At 42.0% G+C, this 20,773-nt stretch overlaps 1 protein-coding gene across 4 annotated transcripts in view; it reads right to left on the bottom strand.

Moving 5' to 3' along the window:
- Positions 1–16,270, bottom strand: part of TANC2 (tetratricopeptide repeat, ankyrin repeat and coiled-coil containing 2) — a 184,359-nt gene extending 168,089 nt beyond the window's left edge. For all 4 annotated transcript variants that reach the window (XM_065651122.1, XM_065651123.1, XM_065651124.1 and 1 more), the window contains exon 1: positions 16,050–16,270. The gene's annotated coding sequence lies outside the window, so the exon portion shown is untranslated. The remainder of the gene's footprint in view (positions 1–16,049) is intronic.
- Positions 16,271–20,773: the final 4,503 nt, after the last annotated feature.

Below are 20,773 nucleotides of genomic sequence, written 5' to 3'. Positions count from 1 at the left end.
ATCTTATTTTTAAAGGATGGTACATACCTACAAAAATTAATTCTAAGCTTAATTTACTTTTGGAACAATCTTCTGGCTTTTAGTTTTTATTCTCTGCAATTCAATTCTTCAACTACCATGGGTAACATAGTTTTAGATTAACTTTTTTTTTTTAACAGAGAAAACACAAGTAATATGGGAGGATGATTTAAATAACCTTCCTCAACAACAGCACCTGTATCAGCTTCATTATGGTCCCAATTTCTCTCTTTTCCTTTTTAATTGCTCTTCCTCTCCAAGCCTCTGCTTTAATCCTCCACCACGGGCTGTAAAACAGTTCCCTTTGGAGCAGTCGAGCTATCAAATAGACTCAATGTTTTCAGCAAGTTTTAGATTTTTCTTTGGGAAGGCCATAGCAAGGATAATGCCACAGGTAACGCAACAAGCACAAAATCACGGCCACACCAAAATGAAACTGGTGCAAAGACACATCATGATGTCAAGCACCATATTCTGATTTACGCCCTAGAAGTCAGCCCTGTTAAATGACAATGAAATTGCATAAAGAATAGTATCTCAGATGTAAGATTTTAATGGTTTAAGTTCCAATTCTGATCACACCTTCCCTTGCTGATGCTGAAGATTAACAGACACATTGGAAGGAGGTACCTCTGAGAACCGCGGTGTGTGAAACCGGCCGAGTTTCTGTGCAGCTTTATTGGGTTAAAATACATCAGCACAGCACCGTTCTGTCCACTTCGACAACCACCCCTCCGAAATCCTCCCCTCGGACATTGTATGTTTAAGAAAAGCAACATTTAAAATGGCTTTAAAAGGCTCTAATGGAATGCACTGCAAGGTTTTTTTTTTTTAAAAAAAAGAGTCTTTCATGTCTATAGTATCTTTTCTTCAGATTTAACCAGCTTGCTTGTTTCAGGAACAGTACTGCCAGAGAATATAACAAATTCTTCCCACTCTCTGTTTTTAAATATGCCATTAAATGTTGCCACCGTCTCTTTACATATAATGTGAACTGTTATCTGGCATAACTATCTGTACGAAACCATTTCCACCCATCTACAGCTGAAATTTGTCATCACATTAGGCCATGAATCCTACCCAAATCCTAGAATACACATTTTTAGTGTTGAATATCATCTTCAAAAGAGTAATCCAAGACGCTTGATGTTTCAGACACGCGTCCGATAGGCTTGGAAACGGCCCAGCTTTGTGCACACCGAGCTGCACAAGATTCAGTAGCAGCACAGCACAATACATTAGATTATTTGGAACAGTACAGGGATGGAAACAACAAAACTTTCATAGAGGAGGCAAGTACTATCTCTCTGGTAAGAGACAAAGAACTTATTCTTTCATACCATAGCTCTGAGCGCAGCATCAAAACCAAGAGGAAAAAAAGCCCTTTTGAATTATTCCTGCTCATGTCAAATCTGTGTAGACTGTGCTCATGAGTTACCACAATAAGCTCCATCTAGAAGTATATTTTCCCTACGTAGTTTTGAATAATGTATCAATACCCACCAAAAAAAGGTAATAAGAGATTAGGTGTTAGTTCTAGGTCATTTGAATTAGATCCATAACTTGTAATCCTTCAGAAAGCGATTACCACTAGTATTATATGACTCTACTGCACCAATTAATAAATAACAACTGTCAGCAGGTTCGGAAAAAAAAATGCTTCATTGGTTGTTTCTGCTACAAACTCCATGGGCGTTAAGCACTCGTACTGTACTTGGCAGTGAAGCTGAACACAGCTTAATTTATGTGAGCAAAATTAAAATAACTACACCCCTGAAGTAATTAAAACAGAGGAAGATAAGGAATGAATTTTAATACTATTATTAGCAATACCCCTTTCTTTCTAATTCTTAATTATATTTGTTTGTGTAAAAATATTTGTGTCAGGGTGCATTTTATTAGCATGCTCCGAAACATCTGCAGAAAACTCAGGCTGCAATTAGACAGATTAACGTCTAATACTGAAGAGTAATTTACTCCATTCCACGCTGCCATCTAAGAAGTGCTATTTAGTCCTCTCTAAATGTGTCCTTGCTATATTTTTCCAAGCCTACAATGGAACATAAAATTATGGATATAAATACATACGTATTTATACACACAAATATATACATACAAAGTTTTAAACAAAGTATTTTTCCCCACATTTCTTTGAATATTAGAATAATTATTCTTAAAATTATTAATCCAAGCTGTCATGAAAGAGTAATATAGATGTACTCGAGTAAAAGAAGCAGCTGCACACTCACGCATCTCTGGACAACCAGTAAGCACAATTATCTGTCCTGTTCAAAAGGATGTTGATCATCATCTGTAGCAGCACAGGTACAAATGCGTCAAAATCCTGTTAATGTGGCAAAATCCTGTTTGACTTTTAAACCACTCAACCAAGTCAGTCTTAATCCTCAGATAAGCTTTAGTCCTCTCTAACCTCTTCATTACGAGGTTGGGAGCCTTTTTCATACCAGCTTTTCAAACTATATTATTACTAAGTTTACCACTTCCCAGTTACTCTTCCCACCAGCCTATATGCATACTCATTTACATGCAATTAGCGATTCAGGAAGCACATTTACAAATTCAGAAACATCTTGTTGATGTTCCGTTTCTTAGTTTCATCTTCACTAATTTAGTTCTCCTCCAATAATTTATTTTCACATCTTCCTTCAGCCTCAGAACTCACAAGACAGTTTTGAGAAACACAAAAAACCTGTATTTACAGATCTACACCTACATCGGTAACTCACAGCCACGGAGAAGCAAATAACGTCGCTCTGATTTACTGGCAACCTGCTGACACCTGGGCACGAAAGCAGATCCCGGCTGACCACGACGTGCACTGTATCTCTCTATATGTATATCACTGTAGAGGAGGCAAAAATTATCAAGGGACACTGGAAAATGCTGGAAATTGCCACCCTAGAGCAAGGTTTCCTTCCAGCCTACTCAAAGGCACTGAGCAGAAGCCAAGTTAGTTAAAGAATTGTCTCAAGACTGGGTAGAAACGCTTCTTCATGGCTGTGTTTGCCAGTTTTTTAACGATTTAAAGGCTTGCAGCAAGATTTCCATGTCAATGGAAAAGAGATATGGGAAGGAGTGTTTCTGTGTGCACTAATTTACTTAAATCCTTCCCATTACTAATGAGAAGCATCATAAAAATCGCTTAAGCATGGAAAGGCAAGGGGCTTCATTTCATACTATAGGTTTCAATTCAGGAGATTTCACAGAGAGTCACAGTGTGTGAACAGAAAATAAACCCACGGTGTTTGTGAAGCAGACCCTACCCGAGTCTTTGCTGAAAGCCAGCACATGTCTCCTGGACGCTCGAGGGACGAAAGAGCAAGTTCTGGCCCAATACTCAAATTCGACAATGCTGCAAAGATGAAACAACAGCAGGATGAAGAGGGGGAGGGAGGAGGAAGAGGAACAGCACAAATACAGGAAGGAAAACCAACCTGATGTTCCTGTAATGAGTAACATGCAAAAGCTCACCATCTGATATCTATACCAGAAGTCAACACAACCCCAGTAGAAAAAACCAACCGCATTTGAAAAAATATCGGGTTGTCTCTCTAGCTTTCTTACAATATGTCCAGAATATTGCACATTTTTGCCTACAGGATTTCTACATGTAATTTAGTAAAACCCCGCTAGCAAGCTGCAGACGGATAAAAGCAATTTCCTAAAGGAAAACACTGGATTCACAGTTATACAAATAACACAATATGAAACCTGGACGCTTCTTTATCTAAAAAGCAACCAACTATAAATACTGAATCTTTCAACCAAACTAGGCACATCAAACATGTAAACAAAGTAATGAATATTTAAAGTGGTTTCTTATTTGGAAGAAGCTCATAAACTTAAATTTTACTATTTATACTTTCAATAATCATTTCCTATTCGTGTTTTACCAAAAAAAAAAAAAAAAAAAAATCAGATCAACTTCCATTAGCAGAAGCATTTCAGATGCACCAACCCTGACGTCAGGAACAAACAGGAGGAAATGTAAACTGAGTTTTTTTACAAGACAGAGCTTTCTGTTGAGCTCTTTTCAGTTACATTTTAATGATGTGTTAAAAAGCATCTTAAAAATATATTAAAAAAAAGTCCTCCTACATAACAATTACATAGTTCCTTTGAATTATCTGAAATAATTCCAGACTGAGACTGAACTTTCCTTCCTCCACAGGCACTCCAGAAAACTTGACAACAATGTTGTTTGCCTTAATGTATACAAGCACGCACTATATCAAAATAAAAGCTTTTTCTCCCCAAACACAATGAAGATGTGTCCAAGATTATTTCACATATAACATTATAGATGTTACATGGGCTTATTTTTTAAGCTCATCCAAGCTTGGTCTAGACACATTTATTATTCCATGCACTGAAGTGTTGGAGCCAGACCCTGCGCCTTGCACAGAGTTTGAAAAGGCTACTGAATTTACTGTTTATGAAATATGGAATATTCTTTGGGATTAATCAGTGTTTAATAGTGGTAAGTTACAGCTTTAGCACTTATAAGCATTTTTATGTGCCAAAGCACCCAAATAAACTGTTGCAAACCATTCACATTAGGAAGAAGAAAACTGATACAAGTCAACAAATTTCAGCTCGGTTTTCCATTTTATGCTAGTGTCACAACACAATGAAAATATTCAGAAAACCGAAACCATTTGAAAGTTTAGCCCAGGTTTGGGAAATCCCACAAACAAAACCAGCCTTGACAGTCAGGAAAGAAATACTTCACTGCAGCCATAGTTTTGTCAGCCTTAGTTTCAAGGAGATTTGGGGTTTGTTTCTTACAACAGTCACTGTACACAACCTATGTGAAACCAAAATGATTGTTTCCTCTGGGAGAAAAGTCTGGGGAAAAAAAAGTGAGAAAGCATTATTTTATGTATTGCTCTTGCAAAGTTCTATAATATGACAACACATCCAAATTATTACTTGATCCAAACTAACTGCAAAAATCACTTGTTCTTTCTAATGACAATAAATGATAAATGACCAAGGACACCTATAGTCAAAAGGATATCTATATCTATCTATCTATCTAGATATAGATATATTCTCGTGGCTTTCTGACCTGCTCCAAGTAACAGCCATTACTGGCAATACGGAGTCTTAAAGCGGAGCCTGTTCCCCAAACCCTCGGTCTCACTTTTCATCACCTCCTGCAGCTCACGCCAGAACCAGCCACACGCTGCATCGCTTCTTACACATAACATTAATATTTATTTCAATTTCCTCGCAAAACTTATCTAGAAATCAGGCAGTCGACAACTTGTCACGCTTTATGATTTCTTTTTTTTTTTTTTCCTGCCGATCCACAAAGAGGCTGCAATCAGAATATGGAATAGCGGGCCGGCTGCCAGCAGACTTCCTGCACTCCGAGCCTGGACCATATGGATAAGCTCTTAATACAATACAGAAAAACGACTCCTCGAATGGAAGCGGTCAGGAAGAGCTTCGCGCACAAGTTCAGCACGAGCGTCTAGACGATGAGCAAACTGCCACCAGATATAAATCTGGGGATTTACAGCACAGACGCTTGACAAGTAGAGATTGAAGCTGTCCGGATTCTGAACCTGCACGTTTCAAGGAGCGCCCGCACGCATCAGACGCGAGAACACAGGTGGCAGCAAGCGACACTGGAGAAGGGTAAATGCCCTACACATGCCAGAGGCAGCTCTACTATATCCACAGCTAAATGGGTAATAATTAATACAGCAAGGTTTACTCTGCATATAGTATTGCTCTTCAGCTGAAGAAAACCAACCCAAACCATACTCCTGTAAAACTCAGACAGACAGACTCATCATTTGGAAGATTTTTACGGTTACTCAGTTTCCTGATAGTGATGAATAGCTAAATAATCTGATGTCATACAATCTAATCTTTCTTTAAAGATGGTTTTATCCAAACTTGGAGAGATTTTTCATTCATTTATGAAGGCTGTTACTTTGCATCTATAATTTTTAGTGTTTATGCTACAGTGAAAAACCTTTGAGTACGCAAGAAGTGCAGCACACGCAAAGCCGCAAACGCAGCCCATGGTAATGTCTTTTCTGCTTTTTTAACTGCAAAACAGTCTGTGAGGACAAATGCAATGCATGAGTTTGAAGTTAATCGTAACAGTTTGCTTTAATGCAAAATTGTAATTGTAACCAAGACACATAAGAGAATACACAGTGTACAGTTACATCAGGTACATAAAAATAATATAATGGATTTGGTTTACCTTAATGCTGAAATTTCTCACAAAAAAATATCTAACTGAAGCAACTATTTCAAATAAGGTGCCTTCATATGTGACAAACTAGACTTCTGAATAGAAATAGCTTGGTAAACAGAACTAAACAAATACACTCAGGTGGTTACGAACTAACATTCATTAAGCCACTTCAAAAATTTGTGTAATGCATCCACCAGTTTCAATGCTGATCTATGATGCCGAACAAAGCTACAGCAACACAACATGAAAAACCAACTCTTAGAGCGAGGCCTGTGAATGCGTTCGGTAGACTCAGACGGTGACTGCATTTGGTAGGTAGTCCTAAGGACATGGACAAGAGGCAGGAAAAAAAAATCCACAAAGAAGAGTGCAATGCAAAGCTATATACTTGATGAAGACTCTTGCAGTTATACATATGCCAGAAGGGAGATACTGGCAAAGTCCCCCAGCAGAGAGACAATTCATGCTGACATTGGAGCAGCCAAATCATCTACCCAAATAACTTGAGCAAGAACAACAAAAGTCCTCTTTGAAAACCTCTGTGTGCAACTTGTCCACACTGATCCATAGGACTTTCAAGGTCTGAGCAAGTCTGCAATCAGAATCCAAATATGAAAAAAAGTTACCAATTCACAATTCCCCTGCGATTTCTCTTGCTCTGTGTGCATATAAGCATGCATGCAAATGACATTGAGGTTCTTTAGTTTGCATTTTGGATATTTACAGTTTTGCATGCTCCAAACTGCACTGTTCCTATTTTCCTGTATTTATACTATTGACCATTCTTTTTATTCAGAATAAACACTGGGAAATTAAGTTGTTCATATTTTAAGTTCCCAATTTTTCAATATCCTTTTGGATCTAACCCTTTCTTCCCATCCCTGCAACCCCTTGAAAGCCGATGTCATCCACAGGTTCCACTAGTACATGCTCAATTCTGTCACCCAGGTTACTAAGCAACTCGCTCACCCATTCTGCATCCACTTTACAGCAGTTCCAATGATGGTATGTCTAACTTTGCAGCCAAAAATACCAAAGGCCACCATATCAAAAGTGCTCCTAAAAGCAATATAGGGAATTTTTCACCCGGTTGCAAAGTTCTTCTCATCCTACAGCAGGTAGCAGCAATTTGTTCAAGATTAGTTAGTAGTGCCAAAGGATGGAGAACCGAAACATTTCAGTTCCCCTTTAGCAAAGTCAAATTCAGATCAATAGACCACTTCATTATTCACTCTTCTAAAATAATTCCTCAGTTTCAACCACACAAGTGGAGACTTACATAATTGAAAAAAAATATGTATATAATTCCCACTTTTTTTAGTGCCTAGAAGATGGTCTAGCAGGCATCACAGCCCATATTCCCTGGACTTACTCCCCTCACACTTTCTTTCAAACACCAGCAACCAAAACCTCAGCACAGACCTCTGCAACTGAAAATACTCCTCAAGTTTGCAAAAATAAATACTTGCATCTCCTTCTCTTTGGAAACGTACGCTGATTTAGAACGACACCATTTGGCTTGTGATCACAACTTGTAACTGGCAAGAACTCCCACTGTTATTACTTTTTGGGATAACTGCTACCCACATAGTGCCAGATGGTTTATTCCACCTCTGCTGAGGAGGTGGAGGAGCACTGCCTGCTGTCACCATTGCATTTGCTTTATTTTATTTTATTTTTTAATCAAGACATAGATAATATTACCAGTCTGAAGAAAGAGCGGGTGGGCTTATGTAGCTCCATTACAGCTTAAGCCTTCAAAAGAACAATATTCCTTTCTTTAATGGTGCCTGTGACACTAAATCCCCATTCCTAACAACAAAAAAGTAAGGGATGCCTTGACACACGTGTTAAACAAAGGTTGGTGCCAATGGGAAGCTGCTCACAAAGATTTCAAGCAAACTTTTCATGTTCTAACTGTGAAACTGAGTATCTCATAACTGTGTGAAAAAGCAGAAAATTGAGTTGGGGTCTTCTAATTAAATCTTACATTGGAATTAAATAGGAAAGAATTATTTGAATATGAGGAAAAAATCCTCATTGAATTATCAAACGGTAGATTTCTCCCTTCATAAAATATAAATTAGCTATTAAACTAAGATTACTTAGAAGTGCAAAAGCTGCTAGAAAAGATAATAAGCATTAGACCCTAACTTAAGCAACTACAGAAAGTAACAGATTAAGCAACATGCAGCTATATGCACAGAACAACTGTCTGAATCCGTATCATTTTGCAAATATCCTTAAAAATAAAGTCACATGAAGAACGCCGCGGCCTGCGAGCCAGGAGCAAGTCAGCAAAATCCACAAGCACAAACATTAATTTGGGTCGTTAAAACCACTGTATCCACTTAACATTTGCACCCCTCTGCCGTCTCCATTTCAAAACTCCCCTAAAAGTTCAACACGTTTCCTTTCAGCTCTTTGCTCCGAGCATCACATATTTCTAAAAATCTATCACCACAATATTTTACGCTGTTTCTGATCTCTAGGAACCCTTCCATATTCTATTCCATCAAATCTCTGAAGGATAGAAAGCTGTTTATTTGTTTGTCTGCTAATCTCCCCTGTGCTGAAGCTTTTCTTCTGCAGCACTTAGACCCAGCAGCCTGCCTAAGCCCATCCCAATTATCCGCTCAGCGACATTAAGAGCACACCACTATCAAAAAAATACTTTCTCGATGCAGAATAATCCCACAGGCCAGAATGGGCAACATGACACAAGGGAAAATCATCTAAAGAGGTAAATAAAAGGACTGACAACAGGGAAGATGCACACTTCACTGTTCATTGTGCTCTGGTTGCATATTGTTCCTTTACTTTTTAATATTTCTTCATTAAATACACTAATTTTATGGGATCTCAACCCAGAAAGATAAGATGGCAGAAGCTGATTTTATTGATGGAAAAAGGCGTCAACCAGAATCCGCTGTGCCAGACTGGTGGGACAAAACGGGACTTAACTGCACCTGATCAGCAGCACCAGTAAATAATGTCAGGGCAGGAACGTCGGGGAAGGCAGTAAAACAGGATTATTCTCTTTACCTTGCCCCCACTCATGTGGTTGAGCACAGCTGAGACCGGCAGCTCTCAGCAGCGGGATGGACACAGCAGGAATCAAGACCTGGGTGACGGCACAGAGAGGTAAAACATCAAAGATAAGCCTTTTTTTGTTTGTTTCTTTAAAACAACAAAACCAATAAACCAGTTTCCATTTAACAACTGCAGAAAGAATCTAAATCCTCTAACATTTATACCTCTAGATACATGACCAGGAAGCTACTCAACTCACATTTGTTTCTCCTTCCAGTCTTCTCCCAATTTTCCTTGACTTCATTGGAAATAATAATATTTCACAAACGCAGCCCACTAAAAATGCTAAGCATGACATAAAAGCACAGAAATACAGCTTACCAATACTTAAGCCAAGCGTTAAAACACTGACCACAGGATCCAGCTCAACCAGCTTAATACTCTACAATTCAAGGATGGAAAATTCACCTGCAAGGAACTCCAGACTCCATCAAGGTGACGGGCAGCAAACAGAAGGGACCAAAATTGTTTCAAAATTAAGGATATTAAGACACTTTCAAGAGTATCAGTTAATGCTTTTCAGCAATTGGAATCAATGCACAACTGCTTTCCGGAACCACAAACACTATAAATATTCCTACCACCATCCTGAAGAGATATTTCACATTGTCTTTAATTTCGATAATTTTCATATGCACTGATGGCATCTCTTTTTCAAACGCGTTCACCAAGTGTCTCATTCAAACTAAGAATGAAACCCAAATTTATAAGACAGCTGAAAAGAACTCACGAAGATGGGGGGACCCATTCACACACATATACAAACCTCACTTGTTAAGGCATCAAAAAATATAAATTGCAGTGATGTTTCCTGCTAAAAGCATTTTACTTAAAACAAAAAAAAAAAAAAAAATCTGAGTACAGAAAAATAGCAGCAATCTGCCAAAATATTATTCCACCTGCCCTGGAAATCATACAGGCATGAAGGGAAAAATGAAATAAACACCCAAAATATCTAAAAATAAGTAAACAGAAAGATGCCCTGTCATAAAGTATAAATTAACCATCCCTTTTCTCACTCTCATTAATTACTTCCAAAATCCCAGTGTGACTTGTACTGCAAATAATAATTCATTTATCCAAAATATTTTTTCTTTAATGAGATCATTACAAATCTCAAATCTGAGATCATTACAATTAGCAACTAAAGCTGATATAGGTAAGAATTAGACAACAGAATATTCACCATAAAAGTGTGGGACTCAGAGAAAAAACACATTTACCCCATCCACTGATATTTGGGAATTTTACCTCAACAGCTTTGTCAAGCTAGTCTGATTTGTAATCTTAAAAATATCCCCTACAGATTAGGGTAAAAGATGCAGTTCAACTCTTCAGCTGAATTTCCTCAGTGATGTATTTATACAAGCTTCAGGTTTTAAATATTACACAACGGACACTGCGAAGTGCCACTGATCTCTGAAAACCAAGCCACCTCTTTCAACGGCAAAAATATGGGAAAATTTAAAAACAGGATGTAAAGACAAATACCTCTTCATGACGACCCAATCCCCCCTGTCATACTCCAACCTCCTCTAAAAGAAATGATCGCGAACTTCCAGATTAATGAACTTGAGGGAAGAAAAGCAAGAAGGCCTGTTTGCATCTCTCCCAGCTTTGGAAAGGCTTGGATAGCGGACAAAATTAATTTGCTATTTGCATCTGCTTACAGCTCAGCACAGGAACAAACTCAGCTTTGAGCTTTCTCTGCTTTGATCAGCATAACAAGGTCAGAAACACTAATCAGGTGACTTTGCAGTAACTTAAGTGAAATGGGGCAACACAAATGGAACCACTTGTGGTGAAAGGACAATTCATACAGATCTTCACTTTGGATATATTCTGCTTACTTTATTCTTTTTAGTACAACCAAACAACTCACGAGCAACAAGTTGCTCCAAGACTTCGAAACGATGACTATGAAATCTCTCTAACAAATCACTCCCCAGCCAACCAGAAAAAAAATCACCAGCAACTCCAGCCTTCGCAGCACCAGAGCCATCAGTCCGCTCTGGAAGATATTCCTGCACTCACCAATATGTTCTTTTCATAAAGGACAAATAAATAACAAATACTGGTAACAGCTGAAATGTCAATATGCGTGATTCATCTCCCTCTTCATTAGCTATGCCGGTGCAGGAGAGAACACACATCGTTCCTCGGCAGCATCGGGGCCCCAGTTCGAGGCAGCGGCGTGTGGAGACTTGTCTGGATGGGAACAGTAACGTGAACTCACCAGGATTCGTGTTCCTGGAGTATCCGCGGCCGCCTTCGCCAAATCGGCTCTTCAGGATTACTACCTAAGGTTACTTCTGTGGGGAAGCGAAATGATTCTCACCTTCATGAAGCAAAAGGATTGGTGGGAGGGACATAATAATAAAAAACCCCCTCAAATTTTAAATTCAAAAAAGCAACATTTTTAGCAAGCCCTCCACTCATAGCAAGAAAAGGCTTTACAAAAAAAACCCCGCAAACTTAGACCAAGGTTTCCTTTACACAGAATACACACAAAACCAATTATTACATGTATTTTATAAACACCGTGAATAAGTAATGATTCCTTTGAAATCAAACAATCACGTAATGTGGCACAAAACCAAATGTGAGTCAAAAAAGCATACTATACTTTTAATGTAACATTACTAATTAATGTTCTCTTAAAGGGTATTTTTCAAGATGGAGTTTCTCACACCACAGTATAAATTAAATTATTTGACACATTTTGGAAAGATAGATAATAAATGCTGCCTGGGAAGAAACCCAGACTATTCAGGGAACTCTATGGATTATTCAAAGATTTCTTTTCCTGAAGATCTGAAAGGTCACAGTTCCACCACCACAGCTCCCAAAACATACAGCATTTTTATTCAAAATCAACTAAAGCAACTTCTGCTCTCTCATCAGAACCTCACAGCCAATTCCACACTAGGACAACAACTTCAATTCCTCTCCAATTTGTCCATCACCCTCATCATTAAACTGGACCCTTCTGTCCCAGGTTGCTTAATCAGAACCTCAAACAAACTATCAGACGGGGCAGTTTCACATGAGACAATTTCAAGATTGGGCTGTAAATTCCCGCTTTCTCTCTTCTTAATATTAAGTACACAATGCAAGCTACTATCTTCTATAATTAATGTAGGGTTTGTATTTGAACTAATTACTTTTTAAATGAACGCAAACCAAGCAAGTGCACTTTAGCCCCATAAAATAACGGGACTGGAATAATTCTAAGTAACATAACTAGAATTTATTTTTTAAAGCTCATAAACTCCAGTTGGCAAACAAACCAGAGATGAATGATGTAGCTCACTCCACGAGCTGCAAATACTTGCAGATGCAGTGAGCTTTAAATACTGATTTATCTCCAGTGAATGCAACAGGCGTACGATCTACCTCGAAGTTAAAATGAACATGTTATTCCAAGATGAAGACTTCAAATTATCGTTGGAAACAACAAGCGGGCTCAGCTCTGCTCTCACTGGAGACCATCGTAACCTCCCACAGACCTCACCAGTAACGTCACCGGGTTCCGCACGACCACGCAGCTTCTGCGCCTTTTACGGATGCTGAAAAATGTCCCTAGAGGTTGGCACATCTTTATTATACTGGAAGCAAAGCACAAGCCAACCTGAAATTACTGCTCAAGCCTTTCACTTGGTACAAGAGAGAGGGGGCGAAAAAGGACAAGAGGTCACTGATTTTACACCAATTCTTAAAATCGGCTTAACCTCATCAAGAAGCTACCCTTAGAGCCACCTGCTTGTCTAGATGTTCAAGGAAGTCACCTTGTCCTCTCACTTTGCTCTAAAGAAAATCCATACTCAAAAGTTTGAAGAATCCCTGTGTATACTCTCGGCTTTAGACATCAAAAAGACAAGAAATCAAGATTTTTTGTGAAGAAATTTTTAAAGCGAAAGATTTTTTTTTCGTATTTCACAATGTGAAATTACAGGCATTACTAGCCTCTCAACTGATCCACCTCTAGAAAAGGCAAACTTAGAACACAACGAAGAATATAATTCCTCTTTTTTTTAATCGAAAAAAACCATGCATGAAGTTGGGAGGGTCACAGGTTATTTTCTTTCTTTTTTAAGGGGGTTGTTTTAGAGTTTTCTGGCTGCTTATTGTTTTCATTTTGCTACCTAATAAAAAAGATACACTAGTACCAACATTAACAAGCATCCTGAAATTAAAGAAAATGTAAGATTCTGTACTAATGAAACCTAAACGTGTCACAGACAAACCAAAGGCCTTGCAGATAAAGTGTTCCTCTGGAAATACATAGAAAGCAAAACCTGCAGAAACTCAGCGTACACAGTGCATCATACTCTACGTGATGCACATTTGGGGCTTATACAGTTGGCATTTATGGATATTAATATTAATAAATGAGTGTTTCCACGCAGAAAGTTAGGCATACTTGTCTGTAATACTGCATTAAAAAAAATAATCTTTTAAAAATTCACTGCACGTAACAGGTATGCCCATGGATTTCTGAACAGCATACATATCACTTGTATTCTAAAGGTTTAATTGAAAGTAAATCTCATGTATGCAACCTGAAATGTTAAAAGGTAATTGCTAGGTACCTCAAACATATTGTTGTTCAAAAGATGTATTTCAGTTAAAAAAAAAAATAAAGAGCTCACATAGGATCATGGGAAAACCAATGGAAAGGACAGGAAGAATGAGAACAGGACAGGAATTGCTACAATGCAATCAATATTGATAAGTAGTTTATTTTATAAAATTATATTAGTCATCCAGCTACACTGAATATATAAGCAGCAATCCACATCGTAATTACAAGACTAAATCTGCACACGAGTGCGCTTCGATATTCCACAACCAGAGTCCAGACCCAGGCAGGACACGTCCTGCCCCTCTTCTCCTCTCACATGAAATCGGTGGCAATTATAGAGCACAGAGCCTTTCACATTATGATGCATTTAGCAAGAGCTACTACAAAAAAAGCAACAGAACTCTAAGTAATTTGTTCATTTTTTTTAGAAGCCCCAGCATCATAATGGCCACAGACCCCAGACGGCTTAAGATATTCTACTGTTTTATTTCCCCCTATAGTTTGTTCACAGAGCCAAATAAAAAGGGATTTTGACTATGGCAAGTTGCAATATATTGTATTTTCATGATTGGACTGCACGTTCATCACACATTTTCTAGACGAGCATACCTCTACACAAAGTATCCCAGATATAAGGTGTCTCTGGTCAGCATGTTCTCACCAAAAGGCACTTATTTCACTACCTTCTTTTTAATTCATACATTAGGAACGGATGTTTTCAGCTGCACGTTTGGTGTTTTAAGTTTTGAGGATTAAATAAGAAAAAACAGACGACACCCAAGCGTCAGCATTTCAAAGGAATCATTCCAAGCTCCAACCTGAGCAATGCTGCAACCGGGGTTTCATGGCCATGTTGTTGTTGTTCTCCATGGCACATTTGCTGTATTTCTTCTTGTTCTCCCAATTCAGGATTAATTTAACTCCATTCAGTACACTGTAGCTATGCTACACTCCCCAGCAGCACTAATTAACCTTCATAATTTATTTAATTTCTCCAGATACTTCATTTTCCTCACGCTATTTTCACCTGTATAAAAGCCTGAAAATCCATATTGATGCATCATCCTCCAAACCAGTTTACTGTCTACCATATGCTCCTCAACTTCCCGACGCAGATGAGGATGAAAATGTCTTTTCCTTGCAAAACACGCATCTGAGAGGAGCCTGTCTGCCTCATCATCTCTCATGTCTTTTTTACATTTTAACCCCCAACAACCAACCCACGCCTGTAACAGACAGATACCGTGTGTCACTGGACTCCATACTCCTTACTCACCCTACGGGAGGAATAAAACGGAGGCTGTTTAACCCCTGTTTTCCCCCAGCACCCCAGGAGGGTGTTTGCCTCACGTGTCCCCTACCTGCAGCACAGCCCCTGGAAACACGGGGCCATTCTGCAAGAAAAACGCCTTTTTTTTTTAGCGTCCAAAGGGATGGATCCGAATCCTGCAGCACGTGATTTGCACCCGAAATATCCACTCACCTTTAAAGACTGCGTGCCACTCTCTTAAAAACACCTTATTTCTCATTGAAAGAGACGGGATTTTTGAAAATACCTGCAACGCTGCTCGCTTAAAAATACCTTATTTCTCATTGAAAAAGATGAGATTTTTGAAAATACCTGCAACGCTGCTCGCTTAAAAACACCTTCTTTCTCATTGAAAAAGATGGGATTTTTGAAACTACCTGCAACGCTGCTCGCTTAAAGATACCTTCTCATTGAAAAAGACGGGATTTTTGAAACTACCTGCAACGCTGCTCGCACCGACCCCACCTTTACAGCCGCCCGCGCTCGACCCGCAGCTCTCGCAAGTTTTATTAACGGAGCCGAGCCCAGCGCCGTGCGGCCCCCGCCCCGCCCCGGTGTCACAGGCACGGCGGCTGGATCTGCGCCCCCCCCACACCCCCCAGCCCGCCGCGATGCGGGGGCCGGCCCGGCCCCCCCCCCCCGTGTGCGGCACCGCCGCGATTTCCACCCAGACACCGCTCCCGCCGACATGTCGCGGGGCGTCGCCCCCTCACGGTTCCCCCCCCCCCCAGTTTGTGTCGCGGCGGGGGGTGGCGGGGACACGGACACACACACACCCACCCCCACGGCCGCGGAGCCCTTACCTGGCGCGGCGGGGCTCCCCGGCGGCCCCTCACAGACGCACCGGCCGCGGGGCGCCTCCCTCTCACCACATCGCCGGGAGCGCGCGCCCGAACGGGAGGCGAGGCGGGAAGCCGGGGCGGGGGGGTGGGGGGCCGGTCTCGCCCCCTCCTCGGCGGCGCCTTCGCTGCTCCTTCGCTGCCACAGCGCCCTCCTTCCTTCCTTCCTTCCTTCCCTCCGCCGCTCGCTCGCTCCCTCGCCGCCCGCCCGCCCTCCGCGGCCTCCCCCGGGGAGCGGCGGCCCCGGCGCCTCTGCCCCCCGCTCTGCTCGCTCCGCGGCGCGCGCCCCCGCCGCCGCCGCCGCCTCACGGGCGCGCGCGCTGCGCCGCGCGGAGGGGGGAAGGGAAGGGAGCGGGCGGGGCGGGAGCGGCGGGAGCGGCGCTCGCCCCCCGGCTGGGAGCGGGGAAAGGAAGCGGCGGGCGCGCGTGCCCCTGGGCTCCCTCCGCGCTCGGAGGTGAGCCGGCCGGGAGGGGCGGGGCTGATTGGATATTCATGAGGAGGGGGGCGTGGCTATGCAAATCGCGCGCCCCTCGCCGCCCGCGCCCGGGGAGGTCCCGTGGGGAAGGGCGGGGCGCTGCCGGGCGGCTCCTCCGCGCCCTCCCCCGCCGCGGCCGCTGCGATGCGGCTTCGTCACCCCCGCGATCGCCGCCCGCGCTAAACCGCGAGCGGGAGGGCGCCGGCTGGGCCGGAGCGGCGCCCGCGCCCGGCGAGCGGGAGAAACTTTAGCGGGAGGCGGGCGGGGCCGCGTTGGCGGGGGGAGCGCGGCGGCGGCGCGGGCGGGGCCTCCTGAGGGCCGCGCTGAGGCGGCGCCGGCCGAACGGGAGGGAGGCGATCGCGGGCGGCTGCGGGGAACAGCCCGCGAGTGACTCCGGCTTCTGTCAGCAGGGCCCGAAAACCGCGTGTGGCCGCGGAACCCGTTCCCGCAGGCAGCGCTGGAGGGAGCGGGGCCGAGCCCGGGGCGGGTTTGGCCGTGACAGGGAACGAGGCGCCCCGGGCCCCTTGGGCACATCTGCCCTGCGAACGCGCGCAGCACGCTGCTATTTTTATTTTTTTTTTAAAAAAAAAACCAGGAGACTTCTGGGAGTAATACCTGAAAACCAAAACGTTTTACTCATCCTCCCCTGGAAGATCGGAGAGTTGAAGACCGGGTGGAAAAGGAACACAGAGGAAAAGCTATATTATGGGTGTATATATATACGTGTATATATATATGTATATAAACATTTAAATTTACCTAAATAGCTTAAGATAAACATCCCAACTAGCAATTCAATCAGCATATTGGCACTGCTTAATTGTCCACTGTGAATGAAATACAGTAGTGACAGGAATTTGGTTTTATCATCAAGCTAAAACATTAATTCTGCACAAAAAAAGTATGTGGTAAACAAAATTTGAATTTTTATCTGGTTATTTCCCTTTGAGGAAACTAATATTTAGTCTTAGTCAACAAAATAATCTTTTTAGTCCAGTACAAAATATTCCCTTTAATTAAATTAATTAAAAGTATCTACACTCCCTTGGGATGGACACCTTGTTAAACCTGGGTGCACATTACTTGCCTGCATCTAACCCCAGATTGGTTCCGAGCTTTACATCACATCTGCCCACGCTGCCAAATTAATGACCAAATAAATTAAGCAACAGGGCAGTCTTCGGTTGTGAGTCACGAAAATTGCTTGTACGAAAAATAAATTGCAATAGAAAGAATCCTACCTAGGAAGCGTTAGTAAAAACTGGAGGTAGCTCTGTTTGGGTTTTGATGTGTATTTGTTAGCAGAGCTGATAAAGATGTTCCGAGTTTCTGGAATTAAGCTGGGATCAGACTGAGTGGATATATGTCATCTATATATATACAAATAATCTATAGCATCTATCCCTGAATCCTCAAGTTTCATAGGAATGGCATCACATCCAACAGTGCAACAAGCACTTTAAAAAAAGAATAATAAAGCCACAGAAGGGAAATATTGCAGAAGTATTTTCATCTAAATCTGTAGCCTCCTGTCTCTTCCATTACTTCCAGCAGAAGTGCTTTATGTAATCGCTCATCTTCTGTTGCCCTTTAGCCTTTTTAAACCGCATAAACTAGAGGGGAATACATGGCCAGAATAATTCCCGTTTTTTCCTTCAGCGACTTATTAGCATAGCAAATCACCGACTCTGTGCACAGTGACAGCACCAAGGAGGAATAATAGTTCCGCCTACAAGGAAATATTCTCAGCACTGATGTCAACTGCGTTATATATGTACTCATGTCATTCCTAAGAAAACTGATTTTAAGACGTGTTTGTGGAAGAGAAGGGGGATCTGATGCTTCCAGTGCAGAGCTGAGAAGTCAAAGGGAATGAGATAACAATCGGGAGGAGCCACAGGGCCTAAATATCGTCATTTATTGCCCAGAGAGGTGGTGGCTGAACCATCCCTGGAGACATCCCAGGCCAGGCTGGACGGGGCTCTGAGCAACCTGAGCTGGTGCAGATGTCCCTGCTCATGGCAGGGGGGCACTGGGGGAGCTGGGAAGGGCCCTTCAGCCCAAACTGTTCTGTGATTCTTCAGTATAAATAAATCGCTAAACTGCATTTAAAGTCTTCGCAGATTAGCTAAGGGTGAGGGGAGGGTTCTCGTTCCTGACGGTGGTGTCATATCCACACTTGTTACTTCTCGCCCCTTAGCACTATAACCACATCTCTGGTGAACTAGGGAGCCAAAGAATTCACGTAAAACCTCCATCAACTCTTTATGTTTGGACCGCAAACCGACACAAAGTTTGCACAACAGCAATGAAAAAAAATTGGCTGTAATAAAGAAGATGTTGTCTCTTAAATAGCCAGAATCCCTACAGGAAGATATAAAAACACTCAGTCTTTTAAATCATATGTACCATCGGATCATCTCCTAGATGGATTCTAATAAGTGTGACCATATAAAAAATAAATATTGCTTACAGTATTTGTTATCTAAGAAGTATATGCCTGTGGAGAAAATATCCCAGCGTAATCCTGCAAATGTGACATACTAATTTTCTTCACACTTCAGCAGTCTAAGAGAACACAGGGTCTGCCATCCCTTCGGTAACTAATGAAAGGCAGATCTATTCGTGTAGCCTGGGGAGTTTTGAAATAGATTTGGGCTTTTTGAAGAAGGGACATTTCGGGTTTGCTGGCTGTTCAATTTCAATTTTTGCAGTTTTTGGCAAGAGCACCTCGAGCTGTGGATAACTGAACCCAGGTTGTCTAAAGCTAAATCAACATGTGCTTTATGACCCTTCTCCCTCCAGAGCTGCATTTTAACGCCAGCATCACCCTTCATCTGAGCAATGGCTGAAACTGGGGCTTGCTAACAGAGCTACTGAGAAGAAATGAGTAGCAGGATGAGTAAAAACAGCTTTATTTTCCGCTCTACACCTGTTTTGGAGTGAGATGACCAGGCAACGTGAAAAGAATTGTATTTTGGGAATGTCAGAATTAACACCCCCGTTCTAGTTCTTTCAATAATAGAAGCCACAGAGACAAAACTTCTGCTTGCAGAGCTCCTCAGAAATATGTACAACCAAACCCCAAAACTCCCTTCGGCACTGAGAAAAAGAACATTAAAGGTGATGTAGAAACAAAGAGCTGGTGACATCTGCCACCGAACCTCCATCAAACGGTCCCGCCTGTCACGGGAAGAACTCGCAGCCGTTCCCACTTCCCTCTGCAGCAGATGGAAGCACAAAATAAAACTAAAAAACAAAAGCCACAACCTGAGCTGAAGTTCAAAGGCGTCTGGCCAAGGGATGATGAGCCCCGCGCACCGAACGGGAGATCACTGACCTCCAGAAGGATTGAATGGTGTGATCTGAGACCCTTTGTGGAAGGTTTTGCCCAGCGCCATCAAGAAATTTTCAGCGAGAACAACAGTGCAACAAATGTGAAAAGAGGGTGTTCAGCAAGATGTTCGAGCGTTGGTTTGGTAGCAGGGAGCAAAGTGCTTTTAAGTAGGATGATCATGGCCTGTCTAGCCAGCGTTTCCTCCTAAAACTTGTCAAACGCCGCCTGATGCTTTCTCATGTTTTCTTGTTCAAAACAGGTACCTCAGGGAGAGTCCTTAATCCACCAACCAAATGCATGCGCCTCAGCCCAGTATTCTGTGTCTGTTCAACAGAAAACACCCATTATTAGAAGAAGAACATTGCATGTCAAGCTATAATTGCAATTTTGAAAGAGAGGATGTATTTGTGCAGATCATAATTTAGCAACAATACCAATCTCACCATTTTCCTCTTGAGAGGCACTACAGGAGCTTTCATGATTGCGTGTGATCAAGAGAACATCTTGAGGGAAATAAAGCACCTCTGGCACACCGGGGTACGGCGACCAAAGGGCGAGCAGCACAGTTGCAAACAAAGAAAAATCTTCATAATTGTACCTTCCGCTTTAACGTTACAGAATTAGTTTGCTCTTTATAGACAACAGGCACCAGAATTTGTATATGCACTGGGCAAACCCAGAACACCAGCTTTGGTATTTCCCCGTTTATTAAGCCAGGACCAACTTCGCTCACGTTTTCAGAGCGCACAAGATGACAGGTGACGACTGCAGATGGCAACCGGACAAACGGTTGTTTGCGGTAGGAAAAGCTTCACACGGTTTCCTGCAGCTTTGGCACAGCTGTTTGGAGGCTGCGTTCAGCGGCTACTGTACCAG

This window comes from Caloenas nicobarica, chromosome 24 (assembly GCF_036013445.1).
Source record: "Caloenas nicobarica isolate bCalNic1 chromosome 24, bCalNic1.hap1, whole genome shotgun sequence".
NCBI lineage: Eukaryota > Metazoa > Chordata > Aves > Columbiformes > Columbidae > Caloenas > Caloenas nicobarica.
This window is presented reverse-complemented; position numbering and strand designations above follow the sequence as displayed.